Genomic DNA, 12,843 nt, shown 5'->3' with positions numbered 1-12,843 from the left:
ACCAAAAAAATGTCATTTAATATTTGAGATAAGCACAGGCTGACACAAGAACTAAATATTTAAGTCACAGTTGACAAGGCAAACAGTTCTTACCATGATATATATATATTTATACACATGTATGTCAATAATTCTCGAAAATTGTTCCACCGCCCCCCCCCCCCTCCCTCCCCAATCGTGAATCTGCAACGCGTTCAGTAAAGATGAAAGATGTTTGCGGCGAACGTTTGCTGTTTGGTTTCCGCTTAACGAATATGCGCTGCGTTGCAACAGAGATACAAAACGCTCGCCTGACTGAACGCACTGCTGATATCCTGGCCTCAGAACACTCTTTACATATCCCTCTTCCTCCTCTATTTAAAATGATCGTCTTTTTGCCATTACTCTGTCCTCTCCATTGAAGTTAGCCTGCAATTTTAGAAAGGAAAATTTTAATTTCACACAAAAATGGCGCTTGTTTATACCAGCACATTTGGCATATGACAAGAGCACCACCTGCGGGTTCTGAACGCTCGTCTGATTATATCCTTTTATTGTAAATTTATTTCATATTGTACATTTGAAAGTGAATATTCCAATGTTTAAAAGTGATAGCTCTGATAGTTTGCTTGTAAGCCGCCTTCTAAGCACATTATTTTATTAAACTTAAAATAATTAGACTATAGTCCACAAATACTAAAATATCCCCCATCCTCCCCATTCCCTTCTAAATGAGTTTGATATATTGAAGGCATAATCCTTTCATTTTCTATGAAGAAGCTTAGTGTCCATTTCTCAAAATCAACCAAAATTCACGTTTTTTACCCTTAAAACAGGTGAGACTCAATATCTTTAGGGTATAATGTGAAGAAGGGTATAAGATGTACAAGTTCCCCAAGTTTCAAAGTGACAACTTTGATAGTTTTCATGTAACTGACCTGAACGCAAAACTTAACCCCAAGGCAAGGATAACAATCAAGTGATGACAATTGCTGCTTGTCATTTTTTTCAATAATGTATGAATTTAATTCAAACAGAGTTTATTAAAGGGACTAGACACCAGATGATACAATTGCAAAAAAAATAGATAACTGTCAAAAACTTACATACAATTGATATACTAGTACTAGTGTATAACTTTTAATCTTACTTTAATAGCTATATAACATTGCTTAAGACACATAATTTCACAGCTTTTGCACATATTGTCGATATGAAACTTTCTGGGGTGTGTTTACCACATATAATATCCCAGTAAGTTTAAAAAAGCATCAGTATATTTATCTGTATTCATAAATGGATATAATATAAACTTGGAAAACTTAATTCACTATTTTTACACAATGAAACCCAAATGAGATAGTCAAATGATTGCTCTGTTTATTTTAATCATGTAAAATTATTTATTATATACCCATCATTTATCCACACATAATACATATCGCAAAAAAAAGTAGTCTGTATTCCACTCTAGTGCACTACAGCCGTTTTCAACTCTTGTGACGTCACGTCATAACAACTTTACAAGTGTCATTGCGTGATGTTAAAATGATGTCATAAAACAAAATAATGTGTCCTTAAAGGGACTGTGTCACAGATTTGCACAAAAAAGTTTTTTCTGTAACGAATCTCAGGACAATTATCTAATAGAATGTGTTACGCTTTGATGTCATAATTGTAAAAAAAGTACCAAAATGTAAAAAAAAAAAGATTGTGTCGGAGAACGGGTCAAACCCGCGTCGCAAAAATTGAAGTCCAACTTCACGTGATAACACCTTCTAGCCAATCACGCATGATTGAATGAATTCTACCTTGAACACATACCCAGTAATCTTTTTTAATGGAAAAATACTAAGTAACTGCTAATAACTTAAATAAATTGTAAACTATGTGGTACTTCAATTAGTACGTTTCAATGCATTGTACACATCGATGCCAAGTTTATGTCATTTTTCGACAATTTGTTTTTTTCGCTATTTCATCGTCTGTGAGACAGACCCTTTAAAATGACATTTATTATGAAAACATGTGGCTTTTAAGTGATGTAACAAGTAAATTAGTAATGTATATATATAATAAAAGGGTTATTAGTATGGCGTTTTGATCCGGGAGGCTTGTGCCTTGTGAAATCCGAATCTGTAAAAATCCACTCAAGTTAAATACAACCTCCCGGATCAAAACACAGTACTAATAACCCTTTTGTATTATCAGCCTTCTAAATGATCACATCGACAGTTCTAGGCTTATTTTGAAGAAATACTGTACTTGCCAACCTGGTGTCTAGTCCCTTTAAGTTTATGGCTACAATGCACACAAATAAAGTAGGTTATGTTGCATGTCAGAACATAATCTTCAATAAAAAAAGCCTATTCAAAATATATTGTTGAATACTTCAATAATGTTTTTTGAGACATTAACAAAATAAAAAGACAATAAAAAAAGTCATATGCTCATTGACTTAAAGAATCCATGATAGCAAATTGATTGTTTAGTTTTATTCAATTACATAATTTAATCAATGACGTTCTAATGAGTAGGTCATATTTATGGAATAAGACAAATAACTATATCTTATACATGTGTATGTCAAAACTTTGCATTCATATATACATACCATTCAACTTTGTCTTTGGTGTTTGTTGCATTTGCAAGTCTAGAAGAAGATGATGATGCTGGTGTTCTTAAAGAGTGTGTTGCTGGTGTTCTTGTAGTTCGAGTAGTTTTATTCGGGTAGCTGTTGTTGCTGATGTTTGTGTTTAGGATGAATTTGTTCTTGAAGCCGATGTTTTTGTAGTTGTCCCTGCAGGAAGTGTTGATGTTGTGGGGTTGAAGTTGTTGTTCTTGAAGATGGGGTTGGTGTTCATGTTCTAGTAATCAGAATTGTTCATAAATCTGGAGTTGCTTTTGTTTGTTTTTGTCAGAAGTATTGTAGTTCTTATACGCAGGGTTGTTCTTGTAAATTAAGTTGTTGTGTCAGAGGTTGTTTCAGGATCCCACTCAAATATGTCGAAGGCCTTAAAAATAAGAGAATGTGAAGCTGTGACAAGTTTTTTTAAATGACAAAAAAGTTTCACATTTTAATTATATTTTTTCTTATTAAATTTAAGTTAACATTTTATGCTAAAGTTTAGAATGTTACAGGATATATATATATATATATATATATATATATATATATATATATATATATATATATATATATATATCCCTCCTTAGTTGAACCACCACTTGAAAGATTAAAACTTAAATTGTCACTATCAAGATGTGTTTTATTACCCCCAATTAACCCTCTAATTCACTCCATTTGTTAGGTTTAGAAGTGTTACTATGGAGACCTTCAAAGCCAATATTTTTAAACTAGTATTTTGCTTCAAACACTTTCAACAGAACCTACCATAAATCAAGAGTTGAAGTGGGCCCTGGGCCCCTGACAGCCAAGAAAGAACTTAACATTTGCAGGGCTTGTGGGCTTGTGAATATTTTGATCACTGATATGATAACATGGACATCATAAGGCCTATACAAATCTTTGTTTACACCCATCTGAATTTATTTTTTTCTTCCTATTTTTTTTTGGCGTTTTGATCAAAATGCGTTTTTTCAGAGACCTAAAATAATACCCTGATACAGGTCAGTTTGCTAAAGAATTATGGTCGTCCAAAAAAAAAGTAATGCCTACCTATCTACCCTTTTTTGGGGGATGTTAGTAGAAACTAAGAATATTTGTTTCGCCTAATCAAGGATTTAATTTGAAGACAGTTTTGCTGCATACTGTATATATTTTTACTTTATTACATTGCATTGTGTGGGAGTAGGATTTGATATATTGGTGCAAGGTATTTTGATTATAACAATTCCAGGAAGTTTATCAAAATGCGAATCTTTATGCAAGATGTGTCATGTTTGGTGTCATTATTTTGCTTTTATAATTCACTTTTATATTCAATAATATATTGATAAATTTGTATCAATATAAAAGTTTAATTTTTATTACAAGCAAATGAGGAAAATCAAAATAGTTCCTCAGTTGGTAAGATCCATCTACATTTCATGTCCGTATTTATCTTAGCTCCGCCCCTTTCACTGGACTTGACATTGCCCCTTTCACTGTTTTTGACATCTGATTGGCTGAGTTAAAATTGCCTTTTAATGTTCTTTATGAATGACAGTTTTATACAGGGAAAGCCTGGTTAATGTGACAATCATTATTCTGAAAATGGTGCTATAAATATGATTATGAATAGGCTTATAATTTATTTAAGATAATAAACATAATCTGCAGTTATGCACTTTAATTGATCAAAATACATATATTCCTTAATTATGCTTAAAATATAAATCCTTATAATATTGGAAGAGATACATGACTGTCAATTTAGAATTGAACTTCAATTTCATAGCATTTCACAGAATTGATTAAAATAATTGCTTATGGTCATGTTGATTTATAGGCTAATAGCAAAGAGGGAAAAAAATAAGAAATATATATAATCATATGGAAAGGAAAAATTGAGGTGAATTTTATGTGAATATCTTAAATGTATAATTCTCCATTTTGCTAAAGTGGCTAATTGTTATTTAATTCAGATGTTTTTTGTTTTTTTTGGTACATTTTATTTTGGCATTTTGATATTATTTCAAGGATATTCTGGATATGCAGTTTTAATGTCTTTTGTTTGATTAAAAAATTAGTTTCTATTTGTGTAAGAAAAGCCAGACAAAACTATAATTATTGTTATTATATGCAATTGTTTAAACCTGGGAGTAAGATAACATATTATTGGTCCCAGTTTAAACATAATTTTGCTTTAAGTGTTTATTCATTATTTTTACCAGCTTTCTTTGTACAGTGCACTTAAAGCTGCACTCTCACAGATTGAACGTTTTGACAACTTTTTATTGTTTGCCTTGGAACCAGCCAATTTTTGCAAAAATCCATGGAACCAGTTATATAAATAAAACTACTAACAAAAAATCCAAAAATGATATAATATGCATTTTCCTTAAAAAACATCAATTTTTCAAACAGAAAAATGTGAAAATCTACGATCTGATTTTGTCAGCAATCATAAATTTATTTGCAGATATCTAGGCAGAAATTTGCTCTTTCCAAGACAAACAAAAAAAAAGTTGTCAAAATGGTATATATATCTGTGAGAGTGCAGCTTTAATGTCATCTAACACCTAGATTTTAGAGTAATTAACAAGTCTTACTTTTTGTTTTTAATTTTAAGTTTAATCAGGTTATTATAAGGGCCCTTTCCATATATATCTTGATTAAGATTTTTTTTTTTTGAAAAGTTTAATTATGTTCTCTCCTACTATTTTCTAATTGTGGACTTTTTGTTAATAGAGAATTTTATCTTCATTATCTCAACAACAACAGGATCAGAGTGGCATAAATGCAGCCACAGAGACAATTATAAACAAAAGACTTCTAAAATAGACCTGCCACATATGAAAAATTCATATAACTATACATGAAATAGACTTAAATCATACTGGATTTGCAATTGCAATTGTGTTATTTGTTATCGCTGATTTAAAAGGAACACTATTCTTAGAATAAAGGAGTGGAAATCCTGAACAGAAGTCTCTGACTGTTGAAAAAACTACATCAGCCAACCTCAAATACTCTAAGGCTGACCAACAGTAATCTTTCAGTAGGAACTGAAAACAAGGAGGCACACTAGGGGCGCTACTGTGCTATTCCCCAGTCATTCAAAGTACCCCCTGTGAACGCGTTAGCAGACTTGCGCCCAATTCTTAGCAAAATATTGTGCATGAGTGTAGACATTAGACATATATATTTAAGATATATATAATCCAAATGTGAACTTATTTGACAGCTTCAAGGAATGGAGAGAACTCAGCGGATTATTTTGTTTCGCCAAGGCTGCTGTAGGAAAATGAAACCCATTTCATCATAAATTCTGTTTATTGACCAGTCACTTTAACAATAGTAAAATCTTTCAACTAAAAAAAATAATATTAAGCTCTGCAATTTCAGAGTACCATCCACTCATGATATATTATCATTTATCATGGTGTAATTAATTAAGTCATTTTGACATCCTACTGTTAGTTTTAAAATAATATACTAAAGTAATAATTACCGGTACATGTACATTACCATGACAGTCACGCCAATGGGAAGACTTATTTAGGGACTGACATTATAATTCACCAGTCGATTGTAACCACAGCCCCCCCAGGTCCGGGGAATAGCCGGGACTTTGATTTTCGGTCCAGCCGACCCCGGGTAAAATCCCCGCCCTGCGGGGACGAACTGATGGTTAAACCCCGGCCAAATGCCCCCGCACCCCAGAGACTCTATATAAGGCCCAATCTTGGCTTAATTTGGCCCTATGACAAAACCACCGCGGTCACCCGGCCCTGTGGGACCACCTGGAAAGTAAAAACATGGCCCTTTTCTCCGGCTATCCCCGGTATACCCCCGGACCTGGGTGGGGGGGGGGGCGGGAGCGTGGATACAATTGACTGGTGCATCCATGGGGAGACTTATTTAGGGATATAACATTGGCATACAATTATATAGTAATTAGTTATCCTGACATGTACTTTACACAGAATTGCTACATGGTGACAGTAATACTCTGGGACGGACATTACATTTACATACACTATACTAATAGTATTTCAGACATGAACATTGCAAAGACACACACCAGACACCCTTAGGGTGACTTAATTAGGGACAGACATAACACTGATATAGAATACAGTAATTAATTATCCTGATGTGTACTTTACATAGAATCCCTACATGGGGACAGTTAATCAGGGACGGACATTACATTAACACCACTATAGAAATAGTAATTCTGAAATGAACATTGCAAAGACACACACTATGGGGAAAGTTAATCAGGGCCTGTCACACTAAATTGACATACACTAGTCTATAAAGAAATAGTTATTCTGAAATTTATGAACATTGCAAAGACATACCCCATGGGGACAGTTAATAAGGGACGGACATTACATTGACATACACTATACTAATAGTATTTCAGACATGAACATTGCAAAGACACACACCAGACACCCTTAAGGTGACTTAATTAGGGACAGACATAACACTGATATACAATACAGTAATTAATTATCCTGATGTGTACTTTACATAGAATCCCTACATGGGGACAGTTAATCAGGGACGGACATTACATTAACACCACTATAGAAATAGTAATTCTGAAATGAACATTGCAAAGACAGGGTTAGACACTAACATTTTTCACAAGGTAGTCCCTCGGACTACTGGATCCCAAATCTGGGTAGTCCAGCAAAAACTCTGGTAGTCCATAAAAATGCAAGCCTGCAACGGATTCCTTCAGTGTTTTGTGAGACTTAGCCTTCTTAGAACATTGTCAGTATAACCCTTTGATTGGTCATGATTTTTATCTGTCTCAATCTTAAAATTTCCACATTCTTCAAAACAATTTTTGGCCTTTAAATTTAATTTTAAAACCAAAAAAATGCAAAAACTATGCTAAAATACCTCAGATTAAAAATCTAAAAACCATGCTAAAATACCCCATAATCTGTCACTTTCAGGAAAATGTTGCAATAAATCACTTGCCACTAAAACACCTCGACTGAGATCGTTGCTAAGTTATGGCACAAATGACAGACATCCTACTGATAAGCAATATTTGATTATTGGCATCCAACTATTCAGTATTCTTTGTTAATCTAAACAACATAGCATATAATACTTAAAAAAACATGATGAAATAAATTCCGAAAGTGTTATTAATTATTTTTTGTATGGGAGTAATTAGATAACAATTAACATGACGCTGCCTGTCACTCAAACTAGCGTCCAGATTAGGCAGGGCTTATCAGTTGCCGTTGCTATCCGCCATGACCTCCGACAATCCTCACATATCAACAGTAGTGTAATTACGCTGTTTTATATATTTAACACAAATTATGTCTCATAATTGAGAGATAGTAAAGACAGTTTAAGAAATCCGAAATACTGACATTTTCCCTTTATGCTGCTAAAATTATAATTGATAACAAGGGACTGTTTAGTAAGACTAATTCAATTCTCAAAATGTCTTAATGTAAACGTACATAATATACGTATATTTCCGTTTTAATAGCCTTAAAATAAGAAATATCATTATGAGAATTAGTGTACAATATTGATGATATCTTGCGATTAAGTTTGATTTTGAAATTTGTCTCCTTATTGTGCGAAAAGTTTTAAAACTGAGGCATATACATTTGCATTTAAGTTTGTTTGACATATTAGTGAAAAAGACACCTCAATTTATGAGAGTTACATTTTTTATTAAATTTAATTGAATATCTGATATATAGCTTAAGGTCACAAAAAGTATATACGTATAGATAAAACAAAATCATATTTTAAAATGACGCAAATCAAAGTAAAAACCTTTGCATGTATAATGACTATGGTCGTTTCAAAATTTCTATGCTGATTGTTAGAACAGTTTTGCAATTCATTTAAAACGGAAAATTATTCATTGAGAGAAACAATAAGGTAGTTATATAAATAATGATAATAATGCATTACACTTGTATAAAACAGGTGATTCTGAATCGAAAAAGGAAGAAAAACAGCGAAATCCATTGAGTTTTGACAATGGATCTATACAAACATCTTTTTTTGTTGATTTTCGGATAGGAAATTAATACATGTTTTGTTTCCCTTTATTTGAGTTTTAAAATAGAGACTGTTATAGTACTGTAACAAAATTCCGATGTTATTTAGAAAAAAAATATTTTAAAGTCTAGACATTATTCTACCTGAGTTATACATTGCATACAATTAATAATAATGAACTTATTTAATGTTATACTTGGTTTTATTGCTATGTTTTACCATGTTCCATGCATTTTTTATCTGATTGTCATTTATAACTTTTGTATTATTATCGTCTGCTTCTGGGTATTTGTCGGAGGTCCTTAATTAAGAGGTCATGTGACACTGTAGGTGTAGCCTTATCGCTATCGGCGTGGTGTCAATTGTTATTGGCCCTAGCTTCAATGTATAAAATGTTACATTTTGGCGCGAAAATTAAAGCACACAACTCTGTCATCGTCTGCACTTACACTGCATTATACCTGTTTTGGCAGTATGATTAACTTATCAGCTGTTCTTCTAAAAGCCAGTTTAAAAGATTTCATAAGCCAGACATAATGTTCCTTCTGTTTGCTTTAAATAAACACCGACATTTGGCAATACCCTAAACCATAATAATCATGTTGTATTTTCAGAAAATTTAAAAATAGTAACAACCGTCAAGTGTTTATCTGCATCGTATCTTTCATTGTTTTTGACTGAAAATGCAAGGGATTTAGAAAATCTGCCACTTGGACCCAAATCTACCTTGCTGACATTTAAGCAGAGGTGCACATGTCTGACGATTAAAACACATCATAAAGTGTGAAAAGGGTTTTTCCCTTTCTAAATAAAGACATTCTACTGACTGGTTTAAACATTAATCGAAAGGCTATACGAAATGCGCTCGAAATTCGGTTAACAGTCCATGTTGTCCGGAACGAGCAGTTCATCAGGCCATCTTCGGCAAGCTTTACAATGAGTGTTTACCGGTGATAATCGGCTTCTTGACATCACGTTTTACACAAGTTTAAGCGTAATAAAGATTTTATGCTCAATTAACTGATGTGATATTTACTTTCTTCTAGTAGTCCGACGGACTATTGACTTAAAATGTCTTGTAGTCCGACCATAAATCTGGTAGTCTCGGACTACCGGACTACTGTTAGTGTCGAACCCTGAAAGACACACACTATGGGGAAAGTTAATCAGGGCCTGTCACACTAAATTGACACACACTATATAGAAATAGTTATTCTGAAATTTATGAACATTGCAAAGACATACCCCATGGGGACAGTTGATAAGGGACGGACATTACATTGACATACACTATAAAAATCGTTATTCTGATATGAAAATTGTAAAGACACACACCATGGGGACAGGGATTTCAGGGATAGACATTTCATTGACATACATTATAGGAATAGTTATTCTGCCATTATCATTGTAACAACAAATGCCATGGGGACAGTTATTCAGGGACGGACATTACATTGATGTATACACTTTTATAAGTACTAGTTATTTTGACATATTAACATTTTAAGACAAGCGCCATGAGGACTGAGTTATTCAGGGACAGATGTTACATTGACTAGACTTAATTGACATACACTATAGTTATAGTTATTCTTACATGAACATTGCAAAGACACACACCATGAGGAGACTTATTTATGGACAGACATCACACTTGACAATAACCATATACTAATAATTATCCTGACATTTACTTTACATAGAATTGAACCATTGGGACAGTTATTCAGAGACAAACATACATTGACTAAATGACATTATACTATATAGTAATAGTAATTCTGACATGTACATTGTAATGACACACCCTATGGTGACAGTTATTCAGGGACGGACATAACATTGACACACACTCCAGAAATTGGTATTCTCAAATGTACCTACAAAGAATCTCACCATGGGGACAGTTATTCAGGGACAAGCATTACAATTACATACAATATAGCATAAATAGTTATTCTAAAATGTACTTTATAACAAAAAATGACACTATAGTGACATTTATTCAGGGACGGACATTACATTTGACTTTCAATATATAGGAATAATCATAATAGTCATTCTAAAATGTATGGTACATTACAAAGACACGTGCCATGGGGTCAGTTATTCAAGGACGAACATTACACTGACATATACCATAGTAAGAGTTATAAGGACATTTAGTACAATGAAGAGATACATCCCATGGGAACAGTTATTCACGAACAGACATTACATTCATGTATACAACTTACAAATTAATAATTCTGAGGACAGGTACATTGAAAGTAATCACATCTTTGAAACAGTTATTTAGACCAATATAACAGTGACATATACTATAGTTATAGTTATAATGACATTTACATGGAAAAACACACACCATGGATAGATTTTTTCTGAGGGAAGAATTTACATCTAACAAGCACAACTATGCTACCAGAAAGTCCAAACAGTAACAAAAATATGTCAAAACATGCACATACTGAGTCAGTCATCCAATTAGACTTTTGAAGGTACAAGCCCGACTTCTAACACTAATGCTTGGCATTTATTTTTTTATCAAGCCCTGCTAAATAAAATTTGGGCTGGTGTCAATTTTGACCACTGCAGTCAGCTAAATATGCCATTAATATATAATAATCATGCGCCAACCTGCAGATCATATATAGGCAAAACTGTTGTCTGTGTCATAAGAAGCTTACTAAATCTGAAATCTGGGGGCAGATCATGACAGTTTATATTGCATTAGGATGTTGAATGCGCAATTACAGGCAAAAGACTTTCATGAAAAGAATAAATACTTTTAATAATAATGTTGTTTTTTCTCACCGTTTTTTTAGGAGAGTGGGGAGGCCATGAATACCAGAGGCCTTACCTAGGGTCCTTGGGGTACAAGTCTAAAATAATAGACGTGTTATACGGGTTTCTTCCAATCCCTAATGTCTAAACGGTTTGTGTAAAAACCAGAGGTGTTTGAAAAATATTGAAATTGTATTAAGTGCAGTATTTTATGGTTGAAATTGATCATAAAGGTTTATATTCATAATTTACCATACATGTAAAAGAAATTATTTTGCACAAAACAAGCATTAAATGCATTAAAACACATTTACCTTTCCAATAAAATGAAAGTTGACTGACACAGACAACAATTATGCCAAACGGAACAACTCGACACAATCGTAATAAGTAGGCCACATCCGACAAGCTTCGAGATAGACCGTCAAACTCATAATTATTCGTTGGATACTTATTTTTTGTGTACGGAACTAATATAAAATAACATAATCTGGTAATATTACTTGTTTTTATGATATTTAATGGACGCAATATGCTTTAACCCGGAACAACTACCCACTTTTGGTACAAAACAATTTGTACATTAAGGATTTGCCATATCAAAAATCATAAAAAAATCTGTCAACGTACAATTATTTGGACTACTTGGGGTACGGGATCATTTGGCAGGGATTTTATCGGCAGTTTGTCCCCGCAGGACAAGGATTTTACCTGGGCTTGGCTTGACAGAAAGCCAAAGTCCCCGCTTTTCTCCGGACCTGGGAAGGCTGTGATTACCGGAGGCCTTACCTAGGGTCCTTGGGGTACGGGATCATTTGGCAGGGATTTTACCGGCAATTCGTCCCTGTAGGACAAGGATTTTACCCGGGCTTGGCTGGACAGAAAGTCAAAGTCCCCTCTATTCTCCGGAACTGGGGAGGCCGTGATTACCCGAGACTGGGTGTATACCGGGGCTAGCTGCGGAAAATGGGCCTTTGCCTGGGCTTAGCTGGACCGAAAGTCAAAGTCCCTGCCATTCCCTGGACTGGGTGGGGGGGGGGGGGGGCAGTTACAACTGACTGATGCATAACCAAGAGTTGTCCTACTTCTTAGCCACAGGTGCAAGTCACATAATCAATAATCGCCTTATATATGGGATAAGTGTATTAAGATATTCTTATTAAAATTGTTTGTGTCAAGTAGATCTACCTGTGTTCTTAGCTGATACATAAAGTAACATATTCAACAAGCCACACAAAAATGCAATAGAATAAAATATATATGACTTACCATGGAAGTTAGGGATATATCCATTTTGCAAAACTTAGTGTCATTCAGTCATTCTGATTCATCGTTCTGCAAAGCTCGATGATTTTGTTTATCTTCTATGAAAAACAAAATAATTCGTCTGACACATTCGTAATTTTCCAGCATGA

General features: G+C 33.8%; 1 long non-coding RNA gene across 1 annotated transcript; it reads right to left on the bottom strand.

Moving 5' to 3' along the window:
* Positions 1-181: 181 nt before the first annotated feature.
* Positions 182-12,843, bottom strand: LOC128242875 (uncharacterized). The gene is made up of 3 exons (XR_008262732.1): positions 12,698-12,843; positions 2,594-2,993; positions 182-408 (listed from the first exon to the last, which is right to left on the bottom strand). It is a non-coding gene; the product is annotated as an uncharacterized LOC128242875 (long non-coding RNA).

Source organism: Mya arenaria, chromosome 8 (genome assembly GCF_026914265.1).
Source record: "Mya arenaria isolate MELC-2E11 chromosome 8, ASM2691426v1".
Lineage (NCBI taxonomy): Eukaryota > Metazoa > Mollusca > Bivalvia > Myida > Myidae > Mya > Mya arenaria.
Note: the sequence above shows the minus strand (reverse complement) of the source record. Positions and strands in the feature narration are given on the sequence as shown.